This window comes from Dendropsophus ebraccatus, chromosome 13 (genome assembly GCF_027789765.1).
Source record: "Dendropsophus ebraccatus isolate aDenEbr1 chromosome 13, aDenEbr1.pat, whole genome shotgun sequence".
NCBI classification, from domain to species: domain Eukaryota; kingdom Metazoa; phylum Chordata; class Amphibia; order Anura; family Hylidae; genus Dendropsophus; species Dendropsophus ebraccatus.
In genome coordinates, this window is record NC_091466.1 from 67,984,315 (window position 1) to 68,007,173 (window position 22,859).

At 41.9% G+C, this 22,859-nt stretch overlaps 1 protein-coding gene across 7 annotated transcripts in view; it reads right to left on the reverse strand.

The window, feature by feature from the left end:
* BEGAIN (brain enriched guanylate kinase associated) overlaps positions 1–22,859 on the reverse strand; it is a 597,092-nt gene that overhangs the window by 366,728 nt on the left and 207,505 nt on the right. For all 7 annotated transcript variants that reach the window (XM_069949877.1, XM_069949884.1, XM_069949883.1 and 4 more), the window contains one exon: positions 12,859–12,951. The gene's annotated coding sequence lies outside the window, so the exon portion shown is untranslated. The remainder of the gene's footprint in view (positions 1–12,858; positions 12,952–22,859) is intronic.

Below are 22,859 nucleotides of genomic sequence, written 5' to 3' on the forward strand. Positions count from 1 at the left end.
CAACTACCATGCATCATTTATAATGGTAGTATCACTTAACACAGTTTTAGAGCTCCATCTCACACAACAGGCATAAAGCAAATGCTACTTGTGCACCCTTTATAGCAACTTTGTAAACGTCTATACCTTTTTTTATAGGTGGAGTATTGCTTTAAAGAATAATTCAAGTAGTGGGACACCCCCTTTAAAGTAGATGTCTCTGCACAGAACAGGAACCGGAGGCAGGGTGCATGTTTGTCTATGGATTTCTAGGTGCTGTATATAGCTGCTGTAATTGAGCTATCCCTGATGTAAGAAGAAAACAGCACACAGTGCCTGTTATCATTAATATTTTTCCTATAAAATTCAATATACCATGACTTCCTATATAACATGCTCATTGTGGTAGAAAATCCTATTTTTGTTATGCAACCAAAGTGATTTCCAAAGCCAAAGTTGAGTGGGGGGAAGGGGATGTAGTTACGTAAATTCCTAGATAAACTACACAGTCATTTCAAGTTCTAAAGTGCAAAGCCTGCCAAAGAGCTCTCAGCTTATGTAAAATCCTTACATTTCCCACACACAGTAAATGGTGTAATTTGCCTCCTAAATTTGATCCAAATTTTAGAAATTCTTAGGAAGTTACTGGAATAGAACAGTGAAGGGAAAGACCCTCATTTACTGTAAATCAGAAACAAAAATGGGTGTTATTGTGGTTACAAAACTGGATAAGAAGAGTTAGATTTCCGCCCCATATCCTGGAAGTTACAGCTATAGATACGGGCTGAGGTCAGAGGTTCAGGATTTTTAGTCATACATGATACAAAAATGGGAAAAAAGGCATCGATTTAGGGGTTTAATGTTTGCTTCTTTGGTTGTAGAGGGGTTAAAACAGTGGTCTAGGAGGTTAATAAATGTTCCCTGGAGGTCTAGGGTAGTAAATACATGATTTCTTGCTTCCATGGTGGCCAAGTGTAACGGAGCGGGTCACTGTTTACTTGGCTAGCAGTCTAAGGGCCCTATTCCACGGGACAATTATCGTTCGGATAGTCGTTAAATCGTTCCGAATGAAGCGATAATCGTTCGATTGAATAGCAGTTAGCCATTAACAACGAACAAGAAATCGTTCATCGCTTAATAACCTGGACGTATTTTTATCTCTGCTCGTTCGCAAATCGTTTGCATGGAATAAGACGTTGTTCAGTTGTTCTCAGTAGCGATGAGCGCAAGAACGATCATAAATAACAATCATCGTTCCATGTAAACGGGTGAACGATTTCAGGTCGTTCACAATAGCGGTCGTTTGAGATCATTTATCGTTAATGATTATGTGAACGATAATCTTCCCGTGGAATAGGGCCCTAAGATGGCAGAGAAGTATCCATTCAGGGCCGTCTTAACAGCATTATGGGCCCCTGGGCAGAGGTGCGAATTGGGCCCCCCCCCGCGGCCGCCGCCATCAAACCTCCTATCTTTGCATATAGTGCCCCACATAGTAGCCAATGCCCCCATATAGTGCCCCCCATAGTAGCCAATCACCCCATATAGTGCCCCCCATAGTAGCCAGTGCCCCTATAGTAGCCAGTGCCCCCCATAGTAGCCAGTGCCCCCCATAGTAGCCAATCCCCCCTGCCGAACAGAAAAACAACAAACCAGTTACTCACCTGTCTGCCGGCCCCAGCAGCTGATGTCTCCCGGCAGCGCGCACTCCCGTCATCCTCAGGGCACAGGCAGTGGGGTACACAGAGACTGCCTGTGCCGGAAGTGTCCTGCAGCCTCTATCATGAATGATAGAGGCTGCACAACACATCCGGGACACAGTCTGCGTCTCTGTACCTCACTGCCTGTGCCCGGAGGATGACGGGAGTGCGCTGCCGGGAGACATCAGCTGCTGGAGCCGGCAGATGGGAGAGTTCCAGGACCGCCAGCCCCTTCTATCGCCGCTTAAGTGCTGCTCATTGCTGAGCGGCGATAGAAGGGGTGGGCTGGGCAGGCGGAGGGGGTCGCTTAGGGCCGCTCATTATGCATATGCATAGTAAGCGGCAATAGAAGGGGCGGGTGGGACGGCTTCCTTGCGGTGCTCGGCACTGCTTGGGAGCCGTCTTAGCTTTATAGGACGCACTTAGTTTTTCCTCCCACTTTGAGAGGAAAAAAGTGTGTCTTATAAAGCAAAAAATACGGGTATGTCACAGCGGGCAGGGGCCCCCTAGGACGCAAGGGCCCCCGGGCAGCCGCCTACCATGCCCAATGGGTAAGACGGCCCTGTATCCATTCCCCTGGTTGTCTAGGATTATAGAGGGGTTAGTACCGTGGTGGTTTAGGGTAGACGAGAAGGTTCAAGGGGAACTATAAGCAGGTTAGACAAATCTAATCTGCTGATATATCCCTACTGAGACCGCTAGGAGCACTGGGGCACTATTAGGAGCACTGCCCTCCCTCATATCAACGATCCAGCCTACCCCCAGCTGGCCTGATCCATTAATTGCCTTTAGAAAGGGGTCAGCCGGTCGGTGGCAGGTCGCCGCTATGGGGGCGGGCAGTGCTCCTAACGGTAAGAGACATCCCTTCATCCTCGGCATCTCCTGCACAATAGGGACATATCAGCAGGTTAGATTCGTCTCACCTGCTGATAGGTTTCCTTAAATATTTGCTTCCATGGTGTTCTATGGTAATGGAGGGAATTATTGTTTACGTCTCTGGCAGTCTGACGTATTAGAGGAGTTAATATCTGCTTCCCTGGCGGTCTAGGATGATAGAGAGATAATAGACATAGTCGAGGGGGTTAATATCTGCTTCCCTGGTGGTATAGGGCAGTCCTGGGATCTGTATTACATTATGGGGGTCTTAATTAGGTTCTCTACTTTAGTAGGGGTCTGAAGAGTACATACAGTGTTTGGTCTGCATTAGTTTAGGGTGGGTGACTGGGATGAAGTAGGTAAGGGCCCTTACATCTCTTAGGTTGGGGATATGGCCCATATGAAAGCAAATTTTGTGCAACACGATTTACACACCCCTGGCCAATCTCTCTGATTAACTCTAAAAGCGGCCATATTGTTTGTCACCCAGGTACCTAGAAACAACTTGATTCCCCAAGAACTTTATATTGCAGGTATTTTTAACTTTTTTTGCTGTTTTAGAGGGAAATCCTCTCCAAGTGACGTTCGCCTCGGTGAACCCATCAGACCTAAGGACCTCGTAAGTCTTTGCCAAGAAAACATATGACAGTTACTCTCTCTCTCTCTCTCTCTCTCTCTCTCTCTCTGCTCGGGTTTAATCATCTCCGCTGAGGTTCTTACAGATAAATATTACCATATAATAACAGTATGGGTTTCCCTCAGTGAGTCATAATTTACTCCTCGCTAATCCGCAGACGTTTTGAGAATGCCTTACGCAGAGGCCATTGTGCATGACGCAGACTTGTTTCTAAGGGGCGAGATTTCCAGAGATTAGAAAACTACCAAGGTTAATGCAGAGCTCAATTGGGGTTTTGTTTCCTATAAACAGGTCCCTGTGTCTGCTGTTACTTGAAAGCGACGTGTAATCTTAGACTGTGTAAACTGTGCAGCATTGTGTCCTCAGGGTTCAGCCTTATAAATCCTCAAAAGCGTGTTTGTGTACATTAAGACGGGATTGGCGTAAGCCATGGTTTTTACTCCTTTTGCTAAGCAGATGCTGGATTTGCCACTGTCCATGAGTCTATTGCTAAGTGCACTTCACCTGGAGACCACAGAGGGGCAGACGTCTCTCTCTTAGGGAGCAGCCTGCGGGAAAATATCATGTAAAAGTCTGCTTCCCATGGGCACAGATATAACTAAACGTTGCTTTATGCTAAAGCTTCTATTTGCTGCTACTTTGCAGACTGGATTAAGGAATTTATTTAAGAATTTTCTTCCTAAAATCTCTTTGAAGATTACTATAACACAACAGATACAATGCAGAGTTTAGATTTGCATGTAGATTCGCTTTTTTCTCACATAAAGGGATGGTGGGAGTTATACATGTCTACCATGTTAGGGCTGTTATTGAGAAATTTAGGTACCTAAAATGAATTATAGTTTTCATTCAGTTTGACACCCAGTTTTCCCCGGTATCTGAATGGTTGTGATGTAGTAATATGTCCTTTGGGCTATGTTCACACGGGGTAAGAGACTGTCCGTTCCGCCCGCATCAGAACTTGCCACTGCACACAAGGAAGCAAGCGACCGGAGGCGGTCGCTTCATTGTGTGAACTGACAGGGTTTCCTACGGCCACAATTCACTGAATTGCGGCCGCAGAAAACTGACATGTCAGTTATTTGCGGGTCCACATGGGATCCTGGCCAGAGCGTATACAATGTGCATACGCTCCGGCAAGGATCCCATAGCAGATAAGGCTATGTTCACAGGCGCACAAAGTACGGCCGTTGTTGCCATTAATCCTATCACTCCCTTAGCTATTAAATAAGGTGAAACACTAACCCAGATTTATGAGGATGAATACACTACTCACATAAAGTTAGATATTTAGTCTGTGGTGGTGGTGTTACAGTGTACAGGGCAGGTGTGTTACAGTGTACAGGGCAGGTGTGTTACAGTGTACAGGGCAGGTGTGTTACAGTGTACAGGGCAGGTGTGTCTAGTGGTGGTGGAATTACAGTATGGACAGGTGTGTCTAGTGGTGGTGATGTTACAGAGCCTGCAAAATGAAGCTAGGTCTTATTTCGGAGAAACATAGTATTTCAGTCAGTATTGTGGTCCTCATATTGCATTGTAAATTACGGCCATCCACTAAATTTCAACAGTGTGTGAACATAGCCTTTCTGTGTTTTAAATCCACTCATGGTTTTGGTTGCAATATGAGGACTAAAATACTGAACAAAAATACTGTGTGTGAACCAAGCCTTAGGCTATGTTCATATGCTGTATCAGACCGGCCGTTCCGGAACGGCCCATCTCAGCAAAGATCATCAGAAAAGATGATCCTTAGCGCCTCTGAGTTCTGATGCGGGCGCATCCGTGCGTGCCCACATCAGAACTCCCCACTGCACACTATGGAGTGTGCAGCCGGAGCCGCTCGCTCCATTGTATGAACTGACAGGGTTTTCAATGAATAGCGGCCACAGAAAACTGACATGTCAGTTTCTTGCGGCACTGCTAGGGATCCCCGGCCAGAGTGTATACTACGTGTATCACTCCGGCTGGGATTTCATAGACGGCAATGTAACGTATTTATTTTCGTATTAATCACGGCTGTTGTTGCAATCGGCAACAATGTCCTTAGTTTTATAAAAATATACCTAGTGTGAACATAGCCTTATAATGTGTTTATATTAGGTATAGGTTTTTATCTGCTTTTACCTCTGAGCAGGGATATATAAACTAGCTGCTATAATGTCTCCCATATACTGCACATACACAAAAAAGGGTATCCTACTCCCCTATATCACACACCTTCAGAAGCAGCAGCAGCTTGGATGACATTAGGAAGCAACAATGAGCAATTTAAGCTGTGAATCAATGCTTCTCTGTGTCTCTTTCTGTCTCCATCTCTGCAGCTTACTGCCACTTTGCCTTCCATTGATTTCTATGTGCGGATGTAACCTGATCCCTCAGTGGGATGATCCACAGAGTCTCTCAAGACAGATGTTTAGTAGTTAACCAGAGTCAATGGTGGATTTAGAATAGAGGAGGAAAAGAATCTGACCAGCTGGTCACTAGACAGTCAAACTGAACTTAACTTACAACAATCATCTGTTCTGGGTGCTATACTTAGGTCCCCCTAGGACTTACAGTAAAGCCAAATCATTGATAGGCAATCTTAAATAAAAACATCCAAGACACCAATATCTGATGGGTAATAAAAACAAGAATAGCAACTCACCAACAGATGACAGGAACCAAAGGATAGATGGGATGATGACATAAATTAATGAAATAAAGCAGAAAGTGGCAAACAAGGACAAATAAAAGGACGTTCCTAATTCTTCATCTAAACTCTAGGACCCAGAGAGGCAGGACAGAGCAAAAACTGAAACACAAAAACTGCAACAAGAAAATACAAAAAACAAAACCAGGATATAGAGAAGAGCAAGTGAAGAACTACGAAACGGACTACACAAAGTACTAGAGTGAGAAATGGCTTATGCTATAATCCACACCAAACTGCACAAGCCTGGGAATTTCAAAGAGAAGCTAACTTATAGGAGCTTCTCTTTAGGGTACCTTCACACGCATTCACACACACAAGTTAGCAGTGAAATCCGCTGTGGATACCTGCCGATTCACTTCAATGGGATGACATACTCGCAGCGCCCTTAACCTCCGTGGCCCTTAACATCCCATTGAAGTGAATAGGCAGGTATCCGCAGCGGATTTTGGAACGGGTGTGAATGTACCCTTCAGACATTTCAGGGCTGACACTCAAGCTAGCTGATCCAGAGCAATGGATCAGCAGTGAGACGATTTTATAGCATAACAAACTATTAGGAGAAGACAGAAGAGCAGGAATATTTTTTTTCTAATTATACCGCAAGCAAGAGGACACTTAAGAGAGAGAAAATATCAAGGTTCAGCCCGGCATAGACCTTGGAAATAAATCTGTGACTTTTTGCCAGGTCTGGACAGCACTCTCCAAGGGGGTGTGTTGTATGTGAAGGGGGCAGAGAAACTGTAAGCTGCCTCCAAGCTGGCATAGATTTTAGTGATCGTGCACGGGCAGCTTGGGTGTGCTCACATTTTTATCCGGCATCTTCATGTACTGGTGGGGGTACAAAACAAGAGAGATTAGACTAGATTACCCCTTTTAGCCTGGCGTATACCCAGGGCCGGCGTTAGGGGGGGGCAAGCAGGGCAAATGCCCAGGGCCCCCATCCCCCAGGGGCCCCCTACCGCAGTTCCAGTGGAGAGGAGAGCACAGACAGCATCCTGCAGCGTCTGGAGTGATCCCTGCCTGCTGCTATCAGGGGTCACGCAGAGGCTGCAGGACGCTGGGCTCCGTGTCTGCTCCCCCTCCCCCTCCCTCTAGCTCCTCTCACTGCACGTGACTTCCTGCTCTGGTGTGGAGCTGTCGGGACGATGGAGGAGAGGGCTGCCGGGTGAGGATGACAGCCTGCTGCAAGGAACATGAGGGAGATGCACCACTACACCCAGCATGCTAGAGGGAGTAAGTATACTGTATATGTAGTGTGAAATGTGTATGAATGTAGGTGCATAATGCATGAATGCAGTGTGTGTTACATGTCCTGTGTATAGTGTATGGACTGGATGGTTTGTATCTGTATAATGTGTTTTCATGGGTGTGTGAGTGTGTGTGTGTGTGTGTATATATATATATATATATATATATATATATATATAATGGTGTGTGTATAAGCACTGCTGACTCCAAGTGTTGAGGTGAATAGACTGTATATAGGAGCTGCAGCTGCAGCTGAGAAAAAAATAAGGTGGTATTCAGTCCTTAGGTGGTGGTCACTGTATGGTGGTAATATTGGTCTGTATATAGTGTCATTATGCAGTGGTCACTCTTTGGCATTAATATTGGTCTGTATATAGCGTATATATATATATACACTCATTACTGCCATAGATTGACTACCACATAATGACACTATATACAGACCAATATTACCGCCATACAGTGACCACCACATAATGACTCTATATACACACTATATACAGACCAATAGTACAGCCATAGAGTGATCGCCCCATAATATTGGTCTGTATATAGTGTGTATATAGAGTCATTATACAGGGGTCAGTCTATGGCAGTAATTTTGGTCTGTATATAGAGTCATTATGCAGTGGTCAGTCTATGGCGGTAATATTGGTCTGTATATAGTGTCATTATGCAGTGGTCACTCTTTGGCATTAATATTGGTCTGTATATAGCGTATATATAGAGTCATTATTGCCATAGATTGACTACCACATAATGACACTATATACAGTACAGCCACAGTACAGTATATATAGTACAGCGATAGAGTGATCGCCACATAATATTGGTCTGCATACAGTGTATATAGAGTCATTATACAGGGGTCAGTCTATGGCAGTAATATTGGTCTGTATATAGAGTCATTATGCAGTGGTCACTCTATGGCGGTAATATTGGTCTGTATATAGAGTGTATATAAAGTCATTATACAGGGGTCAGCCTATGGCAATAATATTGGTCTGTATATAGCGTATATAGCGTAGAGTCATTACTGCCATAGATTGACTGCCACATAATGACTCTATATATACACTATATACACCAATAGTACAGCCATAGGGTGACAGCCACATAATATTGGTCTGTATACAGTGTATATACAGTCATTTATTATACAGTGGTCAGTCTATAGCGGTAATATTGGTCTGTATATAGTGTATATAGAGTCATTATGCGGTGGTCACTCTATGGCGGTAATATTGGTCTGTATATAGTGTATATAGAGTCATTATGGGGCGGTCACTTTTATGGTGGTAATATTGGCCTATATCTAGTGTGTTTTCTTCAATAACGGTATGGAGGTAATGTTTGGTCCTGATTATAGTGATTTTTTTTAAATTTATTTTTTTAAAGCAATTCATATAAATAGTTCTTGTATTTACACCACTAGCGGGCAGTCCTGACATGTAGCGGCAGTCCTGGCATGTAGGGGCAGTCCTGGCATTTAGCGGCAGTCCTGGCATTTAGCGGCAGTCCTGGCATTTAGCGGCAGTCCCAGAATGTAGCGGCGGTCCTGACATGTAGGGGCAGTCCCAGAATGTAGCAGCGGTCCTGACATGTAGGGGCGGTCCCAGAATGTAGCGGCGGTCCTGACATGTAGGGGCAGTCCCAGAATGTAGCAGCGGTCCTGACATGTAGGGGCGGTCCCAGAATGTAGCGGCGGTCCTGACATGTAGGGGCAGTCCTGGCATTTAGCGGCATTCCTGGCATTTAGCGGCAGTCCTGGCATGTAGTGGCAGTCCCAGAATGTAGCGGCGGTCCCGACATGTAGGGGCGGTCCCGACATGTAGCTGCGGTCCCGGCATGTAGCGGTAGTCCTGACATGTAGCGGCATGTAAACTTCTGAACTGAGTAAGGGCCCTAATACATGGAGCGAAAATTGTCCGAATCAGGATGCTATCGCTCTGTGAGGACACTGGGGAACATGATCAGGTAGTATATATCACAGACAAGGCCTGAGGACACCGGGGAACATGATCAGGTAGTATATATCACAGACATGGCCTGAGGACACCGGGGAACGTGATCAGGTAGTATATATATCTTTATTGTTTACTATATACAGCAAGGATTGCACACACATCACTAATGATATACTGTATATATACACATAGGGGGAGATTTATCAAACATAGTGTAAAGTGAAACTGGCTCAGTTGCTAGGGGGGGAGATTTATCAAACATAGTGTAAAGTGAAACTGGCTCAGTTGCCCCTAGCAACCAATCAGATTCCACCTTTCATTACTCAGATTCTAAGTAGGTGGAATCTGATTGGTTGCTAGGGGCAACTGAGCCAATTCTTCTTTACACCAGTTTGATAAATCTCCTCCATAGCTTTTGCTGTAGTAGGCTCTCTAAGCGAGCTCCATTCTACCAGATTGGCGCTCACTTCTGCAGAATATCAGGCCGTGTAATACGGCCTTAAAAGTGGCCGTACCCTTCCAATAACTGCTGGCTGAACAATCCTTCAGCTGACAATTATCTCTCCCATCCGGTCCCGTCCTCCCCATACATAGAAATTTGGCACATCTGAGTTTTCCTGTGTTTTCTATGAGAGGGTAAAGCCATAGCCATACAGATCTGATGGCGGCTTATCTCTCTTAGAACAAAGAGGTTGGGCATTGATTTTCCATCAAGCTTGATCCCCTATGTCCACTGATATCATCTGTCAGAGGACTGTCCAGAGAGCCCCATACACCTTACACTGATGGCTGAACCCACCAGGAGCAACAGGTACCACCAACAAAAGAGTAACATGTATGGGGACCTTAAATTGTTGCTAAAATATTTCAGCATTTGGGGCCCCACCTTTAACTTTGCCCAGGGCCACATCTAGTCTAAAACCGGCCCTGCGTATACCAGGGTATTTAAATACAGGGTCGTAACTTTGGCCGCATGTAAAATCTCTAGCTACAGACCTGAAAAAGCTGAGTGGACTGGACAGAAGGCTCAGGGACTAAAAGCTGGGAGTTGGTGGTGACCCTAAATGTTGAGGGTCCCAGCATATTTGCCTTACCTCTATATCAGTTGTATGGACTGCCTTTATGTACTCCATCATCTTCACATCTGTACAACTCTGCTATATGGCCCTATAACACGCATGTAAAATTTCTGCCACCATGTGTGATGCATATGTGTCCAGATGTGCACGGCTGACCTGGTAGCCCTGACCATATACATTAATGCAGATATTTGAAGTCGTCTTTCTAGCAAATTCCTAATTGCTGGAAAGCAGAAGGTTGTTCCAGATGTGAAGCAGAACTTTGTTTTTCTTGCTGATTACAAAGAGAACTTTGCATGGAGTCACCTCACAGCTATGTGCTGCCTGCCTGGAAACTGACTGCTCAGACCACAGGCTAAGGTACATGCAATTTGTCAGTAGGTGACGTCTGCACTCATTTGGATACAGATATATATGACTTATACCTCCTGATATATATTGCTCCGGGGTTTAGTCATTTGTACTCATTACATACTGAAATTTACTGTCCTCTCCATATGGCAACTTTCCTCTGACATCTCATAATCTACACAACCATTCCCTCCTCTTTCAAGTGATCTATGACACAGATAAGCGTGGAAAATTTAAATGAAAACCATACGGGTGACGCAGGCGAGCCGTAGGAATTAACCATTAAAATAAACTGCAGATGATGTCACCCATAAGGTTCCATTAACAGCCCTGGGCTCATATTCATCATAAAAAAAAACACAAAATAAGAAAACAAGTCATTTTAAAATAGAAACCTTGTTGCTGCACAAGCCTTATGGATGCCGCCTGCAGTGTAAAGTATGAAGATTTTTTTTTTATTTTGGCTTTTCATGGATACAGATCTAGCTATACAAGTAAATGGGTTCACACTTTTTCCTCTTACTTTTATAATGGAGAGCTATACACGTCATAACCAGGGCTAGAGAAATGAAAACCTCCATTTTTTACACTGCTGCTCCCACTCCTCTCAGCTCTGCTAGTATTATTGGGGACTATGGACTTTTATCTGTATATGGTTCAGTGCCAGTATACATCCAGTATAATATACTAGTGCATATCAGTGGAATTGTTGGGTACCTCCATGCCACCTTGGGCACCAAAAAATGGTGTCTGACTTAAAGTGATGCTGGTGCTTGGTCCAATGAAAAATGCTTTTTATCATTGGTAGTTTTTGCTACCTTCACCTTCAGTTAGCCCCGCCCCTCCATGACCTAGAGGGGTGGGACCTAGACCTCTAGGCCGGCCCTTTCCAATGGTCGCCGAGGGGCAGGGCCTAGACACCAATGACGTCACTGAGGGGCAGACCTAAGGAGCAGATGTGGGCTGGGCCAAGTGGTGCAGTGGACGTGAAGCTCCGCCCAGGTGGCACAATCGACCAATAAGCTTTTTTTACTGGATGAAGCACCAAGAAATCCCTGCTCCTGTACAAATCCAAACTGGCTATCGAATCCACATACTGAATTGCATTTAAAAGCTAATTCTAAGCATATCTACCCAAAACTAATTTTGAGAGGTTCACCGCTCTGTAGACATCACATGTGAACACTGCAGCGCACCATTAGCCTGGGAGCTGAGCATACAGGTTTCATTACTTAGGTAATGTTTTTTTTTTCTTGCTCAGCTTGCAGATTTTAGAGGTATAGGTAGACATAAGGTTATCTCATGCTAAAAATAACGCGCGGGCACATGTTTTTATTGCAGTTAGAAAAAAAAATGGTCTTGATTAAAACTCCTGCATTGTTGTATGTATGCATCTCTTGTGCTGATCTATAGGTCTCCATAGTGCCTTCCTGCAGTCACGCTCCATTCCTTCTGCCCCCTTCTTTTGCAGTCTTTTGGTTTTTCTCTCGCTCTTCTGCTACTTTTACGACCTTCGGTTGTGGACCAGAGAACCTACATTGTTGGTTCACAGGTTTGTGGCAGGGGATGTGTGATAGGTATATTGGTGCCTTACTGTCAACCCCCCTATCCTTGTGATGTTGCATATGTTATGTGTGTGTTTTTTCCCCCTCAAGTTACTGCCTATTGGTTGTATTAACCATTTGAACCCTGTTACATGGTTTTAGCACTTGCACTTTGACTGTATATATACTTATTGGGGGACATTTATTAAGTCTGGCGTTTTCTGCGCCGGACTTAAAAATGTCCCTGCAGCTCCAATACTACGGAGATTTATGTAGAGGTGGACTGCTTTTACATAAATCCTGTGCGCGCCGGTGCGCACGGCAGGCAACCTACGCCAGCTTTTTAAACAATAAATAAAGAACATTTCGTATTATATTTGTTTGTATATCTTGTTATTATTAGACGGATCAATATGGTAACGTTATCACCTGATCCTCCTACCATCACATTGAGAGATGCAGCATGAGACAGACCACACAGACTGAGCATTTAGAGCTAACGAAAACCTCAACTATGGACTCACACATTGCTCAGCCATTACCACTCACATCCATTAACTCCCGGGGTTGTTTACAAAATAAAGTGGAAATTTCCACAGCTTAAAGAAACGCAGGAAATCTGTGACAAGGTGCCAGCTCCTAACCTATATATCCTGTCTTGGGTAGGCCACACAATACAGGCTTCTTAAGTAATGAAATTATCTACTTATACAATACAATGTATCAACTTATGTAATACTGTATAAGAAGATGATACAAACAACGTAACAGAATTCACCTACTATAACTGATCTGAATGGGGATGGATGACTGTAAGGACTATGTAGTAATCTTCTAGAAGGCTCCATGGCATCCCGCTGTATAAACACATGGCCCTATGGCAACAAGAAAAAGTGGGAAGTTAACTTTTTTTTAGTAACACTGTATACTTTTCTATGTAATTAAGTAGTTTACCAAAATGATACTCTTACGCTATAAGTAGTGTTAAGTGGACTTACTGATATGTTTGGGTTCAGCAACGATCTCCGAACCCAAACGCTTGGCATTTGACTCCCAGCAGCTGGAGAAGTTAGATGCCTCCCTATGGAGTCTTGGAAAACATAGATGCAGCAATAGGGCATAGGCAGTATCCATGGCAGTCCTAGGGCAGCCTCCAACTTCTCCATCCGATTGGAATCAAATGGCGAGTGTTCAGATTGGAAGAACGTTGCTGAACCCGAACAGATTGGCAAGTCTTCTTTTTGACATGTCCTAGAGACATGTCAAAAAGTTTACTCTGGTCAGACCCCCTCCGAACATTACATAGAGCATCTCCCTGCAATATCCATCCTGATGCAGGAGACCGTCTCCATAGACAGCATCTTCTGCTGCGAGACAGTAAAGGCAGCGAGCCAAGGAGTGCGGAACAGTTCTTCTGGCTCCATCTAATGATATCTTACACAACATAAACAACAGAACATTACATAGCATAAAATTACATAACACCGAATCTGGAAGATAAAGCCAAATAAAAAACAATGAAAAAGCATATGACAGCAAAACAAATCACAAAATAACATATATGGACCAGAACATAGTATTGCATTGCATACTAAAAAATGTACAATGGGATATAGTTTAACACGGTATAGATTAAAAGAACACAACAAATTATATCACAACATAACACAATAACATTATAGAAAGCCCAATAATAATAAATCATTAACACATTAAATATTAAAACATATAACAAAGCAACAACATAACAAAGCACAAACAATCACAAAATAACAATGTAAGGTCCCCTATGTATCATTTCACATACAATCCATATATCACAGTGCATGACCTTAAAGCTCTTAAGGATATAATGGTCATGTGGATGACCCATAGTCTGGGCATTTGTTTAGATCTAATTTAAGAAAATAAGTATTTTTGCATTTTATTTGCAAACTTAGTTAATTTATTTCCTAAATTAAACTCCCATTAAGGGATTCATATTTTTCAAGCTTTAAATTTATGACGTATTTAAAAGTGAATGCGTTAAATGGTATGTGTTGTGAGATTACCCAAAGTTTTAAGTTATTTTATGATATATATATGTGGTTACCACTGCCACTGCTATCTCTGAGATCATGGGAGCCCTGGCCCGCTGGTCATCAGCGACCGCTACACAAGCAGCAGCGATAGCAGCTCCAGTTCCCGTGGCTCCTGGCATAAGGTGACACCAACCAAATAGAGAAGGCAACAAATGATGTTAACGGTTCAGCCTTCTCTCCCTGTGAAATGACCTATTCAAAAGGTTAGCGAGCATTTCCATTCATGTCAATGGGACAGCTCCTGTACATTGCTGTCTATGTTTATGGGGCTTATTTTAAAGAATATCTGAAAATGCTGGTAAAAACAAGTCGGGCAAGATGGCTGCCCCAGAATAATATACAAAGAATTTAATAAAAAAAAAAAAAAAAAACGTAGTCGAGGGCCAACGCTAACTACCAGAATGGAGCCATCTCCATTGCTGGATATTTTAACTGTTTGGATGCCGCCATCAAAGCAGACAGTGCCATTTTAACACTATGGCTGCGCGTCAGTGGTTGCTCAGTGTTCAGATGAGCCGATATGTGACTTTACTAAGGGGTTAGGAGAATAACATGAGACATAAGACAAAAAAAAAACACCAAGTACTATAAACATTGGCTTACTTAATGGCCGACTGGTATAGAGGGGAGAGGACCCCACCTCTGAAGGCTTACAATCTATCATCGGATAAGAGGAGAATAGAAGCAGGTCTAGTGAGGATCAGAGATTGTGTGAAGGGAGGTATCGGGAGATCAGGTCAGAGATCTATGAACGGGACAAGTTGTACACATGCTTCTATATCATTGCTAGTATTTTCCACTGAATTGGCTGAGCAATGGGTAGCCAATGAGAAAAGAAACGTCAGGGAGAGAGACAACATAACATAATGCAACAGCATAATGACAGGAGACGATTATATTGAGAATACACAACATTAACTTAAGAAAACAGATCATAACGTAAAAACATAAAAAATAACATAATAGTGTATAATGGTTCAGTACATCCTCATATTAAGAATTCCTCCCAAATTGTGTTTTTTATCTTCTAATTCTGAGAGCGCACAGCTACTTTGTCACACACCCACGCCCTGCTCTACACACAGACAACCCACACAACATCAAAATCATCCTGTATTCAATACAAAAAAAGGTGCCATCAACACCAAGGAATAATCTCTAGCACACAGCTAAATGGGAGCATATTCCATACAGTAATATACTGTACTCCTATATACTTGACCCTCTTCACACTATACTGTATTATGGCACAATTCATGTAGTAGGCACAGAATTGTATCCAGGGCTGTGGAATTGGTAAGTCAAACCTCCAACCCCCGACTCCTCTATTTTTTCTACACATTGATGATGTATCCAACTCCTATATGGATAAAGATTGTCGGCACTCAGCTATGCCTCCAATGGGGTGCACGTGGAGACAATTTTTACAGGAAAAAGGATATACCTGCACACACAGTGAGGACAGAGATTTCCCTTCTTCCATGCCTCCAACTTCGACTCTGTTTCTATACTCCAACTATGACTCCTCTATTTTTCCACACTCTAGGGGGGACATGTATCATCTGGCGTTCCGGGGGGTTTCGGCGGAAATTGCCGATTTGCACAATATTTTATTCGCAAATGGCCGATTTGCGAATAAAATATTCGCAAATCGGCACTTTCCGCCGGGTACGCCAAGGGGCGGGGAGGGGGTGTAAAGGGGGCTGAACGGAGGGCGCGCGATTCACCATCCGTTCTACAAAAAGATACGCCGAAAACCTACTCCAGTCCTCAGCTGGCGTAGGTTTTCGGCGGTGCGCACCAGAGCGCACGGGATTTATGTAGAAGCAGTCCGCCTCTACATAAATCCCCGTAGCGCCGGAGATGCGGGGACATTTATAAGTCCGGCGTAAAAAACGCCGGACTTAATAAATGTCCCCCTAGGTCTTCATCTCCAATAAATTAAGGAATATATAATTTTTAATGTTAGATTTAGTTGGAGTCCATACATTCCTACCAGTGCCGAGTCTCACTCTACCCAAAGCTGACAATAACTCCAGAACTCTATCTCATAACTTATCACTTTGAACAAATTTTTTAACAAAACACTGTAGGTCTTTGGCTTTGTGAAATGTTGTGTGGGACGTTCCCAACAACTGTAACCAAACATATCTCCTAAACAGTTGTCGGCCCCTGTTGGGTTTAGTCAGCTTCTAAAATGGTGTGGTTATTGCAGTATCCTGAGCGTAGTATTGTCCAACACTTTTTGGGCATTAGAAGTCCAAAGTGCTCAATAAAGTACATTTTCCATTAAAGTTACAACTTGTTTTGGTGCTTTTTGCATTTTTGTCAGTGTCCTGGCCATCATAAACCAGCCATGTACCCAATGGAGGTGAAGAAAGCTGTCATCACACGCCCAGAAAGATATTGACAAGGACTCTGTGTTCCCACTACGTAAAAATGATGTACATCTATGGCTAATGACGGCTGTAAATAACGTTCATGATCATTATTTGTGGCCGTCAATAACAAAAGACAGGCGTCTTTTTGACAGTTGTCTGGAAAGACAGCCGCAAAATCCTGTTGTGCAAAAAGCATAGTATTTCTAAAGGGGATTGAAATAGTGTTTAGTGCATTTAGTAAAGTTGATGGTGGGTCACGTGACGGTTTCTTGGTAGGAAGCAAGGTTCTCCACCTTAGGCCACTGACTGGCCAGACAAAGCATGACTTGTTTAGTTTAATGACTGGCCACATTTGGAATATATCCTTAAATGGCCTGAAAAACTCAGCTGTCTGATTAGAATAAATAAGAACATTAAAAAAGGAACAAAAAACCTAAAACATAACAATAATAATGGCCGCCGTGGTGTCTTCAGCACTAATCGGAGGAAGTCACGTCGCTTGCAGGCATTTCCTCTTTATCGCTGATTGGGATGATATTAATGATAATTGTGTTTGTCTTCCGATCACATGAAATGGAAAATTCGACTAAACTCCAAAGATTAAAGAAATAAGAGAAAAGGGGAAACTAATGGCAGCTTTGTGGAGAAGCCGCTGCACATTGCATATGTGATATCCATTACTCAATTGATTAAACTTACAGGGGCGTCTCTTTCAATTAAAACTAAGAACTGTACAATTTTGAGATGTTCCAACTCCAGGATGGATGCAAAATACTGCAGCCAATGAGCATCCAGGATTTAGAAAATGTGCCTCCACCCCTTCCATACAGAGAAATGGAATGATGACTATGGAAAAAAATTTTTTTTTTTACCCCATCTATTGCCTATGGCAACTGCAAGGCATCAATCCTCCCAACTGTAAATAATCTTTTAAATATTTAAAGGGGTTATCCGGTTACATAAAGTAAATGTTGACTCATCCCCCTTCCGGGAGACTAACATACATAAGATACTAACTAACATAACAGACATTCCATACATGTCATTACCTTATCTGTCCCCTTCCCTGATTTTTGAGTTGCTGCTTTCTGCTGAAAACAGAAAAATCTCTTTCTGAGCTGTTTAGTCCATCTCTGCTCCTAAACTACTCCTCCTCCCTCCCTTCTGAGACGGATCATATAAACAACATCTCTGGCCATCTGTTTATACACTGTGTGAAGCCTGGAGCATATTCAGGTCAAGTTGCTAGTGACCTTACTGTGATTAACCCTTTCTGCTGTACGGAGAGAAGAAACAGCCGGCTGTTTACATGAGCCGTCTCAGAAGGTAGGGGGGAGGGGTTAAGCGCAGAGACAGACTTTTGTGTCTTCAGCAGAAAGCAGCAGCTCAAAAATCAGAGAAAGAAAATGACATGTACGGAATAAATTGTAAGTCTTCAGGAGGGGGATGATTTCACATGTACTTTACCTAACCGAATAACCCCTTTAAATGTAAAATTTCATTTCTTTAATATTTGTGTCTTTTGCTTTTAAATATTTTTTTTTCTTTTCAGCTTTTGTTCCTAGATTTATTGCATTTGATATTGATGCAAAGTATTGCTGGCTGCATGGACGACAGCGTTCATCCCTATCAGCGAGAAACAATAATCCTTATAACTTGCAGACAGGTTTATGGAATGTTCAGTGTTCTGCTAGAGAACCATGATTTCAGTCCCGGGCTCTGATCCCACATTTGGCAAATATGGATCCTGTTATTTTAGGAGGGGTTTTCCAGTGTTAACACAAAGGGCCTGTTTTTCCTCTAGAAAGGGTGCCACACTGGTTTATTGGCTGTATCTGGTATTGCAACACATCTTGTTTCAGTGACACAATGTAAGAGCATTGGCTATGTCATGAATATCTATAGGATGATAACCTCTATAGGAAGTAACAGCAGCAGAAGGGTAACCAGATTTTTTTGTCATTTGGGCCAGATATTTAAACGGGCTATCCAGGAAGAACATGACGTTCTTCTAGAAACTGTCCACTTGTCCTCAGTTTGGGTGTGGTCTGCAGCTCAGTTCCATTGAAGTGAATGGAGCTGAACTGTAATACCACACACAACCTGGCAATAGAGGTGGTGCTGTTTTAGCAAGAAAGTAGTTGTATTTCTTTTCTAATACTGGATATCCCACCCTTGACAAAAGTAATAAGGTATATTGGCTGGTTAGTTCCCCCTTCTGGCACTATATTTCCATAACGCCAGCCACATCCTAAAATAGCAAACATATAACTGTAGGCAGCTGTATAGGATAGTAAAAAACTTGCATAGGAGGATGAAAGGACTTATGGTCAAAAAAAAAGTAAGGACATCCCATGTAAAATTCAGTTTTTAAAAGAAAACTCAGGGGGCCCTTACTTTTTCAAGCAGTAAGGATTTGGTTTAAAGAAGGTCTTCTGTGCATTATGGAGAAAGTGTGAATAATAACAGGCAAAAAGTCAAATAAATCACAAGTGAACTTTCCCCAGGATTCTGCAATAACCGGCACGAAATATCCGAACGGTAACGTCATGATTTCACTGTCTTCCGTGTTTTACGATTTTGGACAGAATGTTTCTACATAGGGAGCAATATCTTTGTACCTGCAGCACAAATGTGAACCAATAAAATGGTGACATGTTTATGAGGTCTGCTGATTTTATCTGCTTAAAGAAAGACAGGGAAAAACATGAAAATGGGACAAAAATAGACTAAAAAATTAAAGCAAAAGAAAAATTTAATGTCCGTATTTAATAGGTTGTAATACCGATATATTGTTAATTATAAATATAGCAAACTGTATATATGGTAGAAATACTAGGAGACTATGGATCTGATTACGGTGTGTTAACCAATGATAACAGAACCATTATGTGACCTCGGTATTTCTCCTAACTGAAAGGAAAGGGATCTAGGGCAAGTCCAATCCCATAAAAACTATGTCCTTTATTAGAAAACCACAGATAAAATTAGTCCATTGGTATAAGGTTCAACATGTTTTTTACGTCTCACACGTCTTAATCACTGCAGTGATCAAGACGTGTGAGACGTTCAAACATGTTGCACCTTATACCTATAGACGAATTTTATCTGTGGTTTTCTAATAAAGGATATAGTTTTTATGGGATTGGACTTGCCCTAGATCCCTTTCCTTTCATTTATTGCAACTAATCTAGTGAGTCCCTGGACATCAGCGGCCCCACCCGAACTCCAAGCATTGCATAGGGGTAGGTTCACATTTATATTCTGGCATTGCTTTTGGGTTGAAGCGTTTTTTTAAAAAATTTTTCTTGTATATTTTTCCTAACTGCCTATTATCAGATATCGCATGTTACATGCGTATAATATTTGTAACAACATAAATAGATGAAGTAGATAGAAGAAAGATAGATAGATAGATAGATAGATAGATAGATAGATAGATAGATATGAGATAGATAGATAGATAGATAGATAGATAGATAGATAGATAGATAGGAGATAGATAGATAGATAGATAGATAGATAGATAGATAGATAGATAGTGGATGAATATCAGGTGACCGGTGTTATATGTTTTATACATGTCCCTCAATGTAAAACATTAAGGCTGGGTTCACACTACGTATATTTCAGTCAGTATTGTGGTCCTCATATTGCAACCAAAACCAGGAGTGTATTAAAAACACAGAAAGGATCTGTTCACACAATGTTGTAATTGAGTGGATGGCCGCCATTTAATGGCAAATATTTGCTGTTATTTTAAAACAACGGCTGTATATTGAAATAATGGCCGTTATTTACTGTTATATGACGGCCATCCACTCAATTTCACCATTGTGTGAACAGATCCTTTCTGTGTTTTTAATCCATTCCTGGTTTTGGTTGCAATATGAGGACCACAATACTGACTGAAATATACGTAGTGTGAACCCAGCCTCACACTGCAAAAGTGTAATTTGGTCCACTCCCATTATTAAAACTGAGTTCACACCCAACTAAATTGTCAAATTATAAACCCACATATCTTAAGAATTGAACGGCGTATCATGAAACTGATAAAAGATGTGTACTCAGGGCACCCTGATCTTTTTCATGATAGTAACATTTTAGTCCTTTTTTCTTTAAAGGAGACGTTCAGGGCAATAGAAAATGTTCATTATGGGCAGGGGGTGGGAGTAACATCATAAAGAACGTACACTTACTGGTCCCAGTGCCCTCGCAGCGTCAACTCCATCTCCTGGACCCATGCCGGAATTCTCCATACATCCCGCTACATCACAGGCTGGCTGACGGATGCCCCACTTAGCTAGTCAGTGACTGGGGCGGGACAATCTGGACTCCCGCCAGGTTATAGAGAATCAAGGAGAGAAGATTACATTCGCCAGATTCCTGGTGCTGCAGAGCTGCAAGGGCACGAGGACTGGTAAGTATAGGTTCTTTATAATGTTCACCCACCCCCTGCCCGCAGTGTAATAATCAGTTTGGTCGGATTTCTCCTATAAGCCTTGCCCACTAGGTCTCTCTCTCCCTCAATTTGCTGTCCGCTTCCTGTTGTTAGGGGATTCCGTCTCTAGTAATAGAGACAGCCAGATGGAAACAGGGACAGGACTTAGCTACTTGCATGTACAGCAAAGAGAAAAGACCTGCACCAAATCTATTACTATCCCGTCTCGGTACTATTAAAGGTAACACTTATGAGACTGCACTGAGCTCTAAAAGTCTCAGGTATGTGCATGTCAAGGCTGGATTCACACTGCGTTTTTGCTATCCATTTAACAGATTTGTTTAATGAAAAAAAAACAGATGCATTTGTGTGCATCCATTTTGATCTGTTTTTCCATTGACTTCCATTATAAAAAAAAAAAACTGATCAAAATACATCCTTTTTTTATCAAACACAAAAACGTGGTCAACCGCATCTTTGTGTACGCTAAAAAAACGTTGATGCGTTTTAATCCTTTATTAAAAACTTTTATTTTTATAATGGAAGTCAATCAAAAACGGACCAAAATGGATGCACACAAATGCATGTTTTTTCATACTTAGTTTTTCCATTAAATTGATCCGTTAAACGGACAGCAAAAAAGCAGCGTGAACCCAGCCATCCTGATTTTCTCGATTTACAGTATTATTATTATAACTTACTCTATAACCTTCTCTCCAAACTAAAATATGGAGTTATTAATAAATCATAAAATGATTGTAATAAAATATTTTTTATTGTACCTATAAACTCCCTTACATGGTTTTAATTTATTTTTGTTTATTATTTTTTCATTATTTCATAATAATACAAAATTTCATTTTTTTGTTTAATTTAAAATTAAAAAAACATCTTGCACGGTGACTTGCATTGATCTTAGAGTCATTACTAGATCTCCTAGATACAATGTGCTGTTATCAGGCTGATATTATGTTTGGGGATTGGTAATAAAATGATTGTGAATGTATCTGCTGCAATTCATAGAGTTTGGATAGTTTTTACTTGTTCTGTTTGTTACTTCCTCCAAGCAAAGGCTGACATCAAGAAAGTACCCAACAACACCAAAAAGTATAACAATACGTTACTGTGTAAAAAAAGAGATTACTCTTCACTTACATTGTGGAGCAATTCACAGTCACAGTCTAAAGAATCCCCAATGACAGCGCTATTGTATAATCCGAAAGCTTGGCTTGACTTAGGTCAGCAGAAAAAAAAAACTTTTCTTTTACATCAACTAATATCAGAACTTAACACAGATTTGTAATTTACTTCCATTAAAAAATCAAGTCTTCCATTACTTATCAGCTGCGGTATGTCCTGCAGGAAGTGGTGTATTCTGTTCAGTCTGACATAGTGCTCTCTGCTGCCACCTCTGTCCATGTCAGGAACTGTCCAGAGCAGCAGCAAATTCCCAAAGAAAAACTCTCCTGCTTTCCAGACTGGAAACAATACACCACTTCCTGCAGGACATACAGCAGCTAATAAGTACTGGAAGACTTGAGATTTTTTTTTAAAGACGTAAATTACAAATCTCTGGCAACGGTTGATTTGAAGGAACTTTTTAAGGTCAGGTTTCAATGTGAGTAAGACTATGCTATATGAAAAAAATCTGTCTATACAGCCAGATAAATATAATAATATATTTAAAAAGATGTTCTAAACTATCCTATTATATGGCTGTATAATTATCCATATGTGTGGCATGTATGATGTACACTGCAGTTCTATGCTGCCTTTGTATGATTTGATTTTTATGTTATTGCTATCTCTTGTGTAACCTATGTTGTTTGGTTGTACTATGATCTAGATGCTGTTTATTGTCTCCTGTCCTCTTCTTT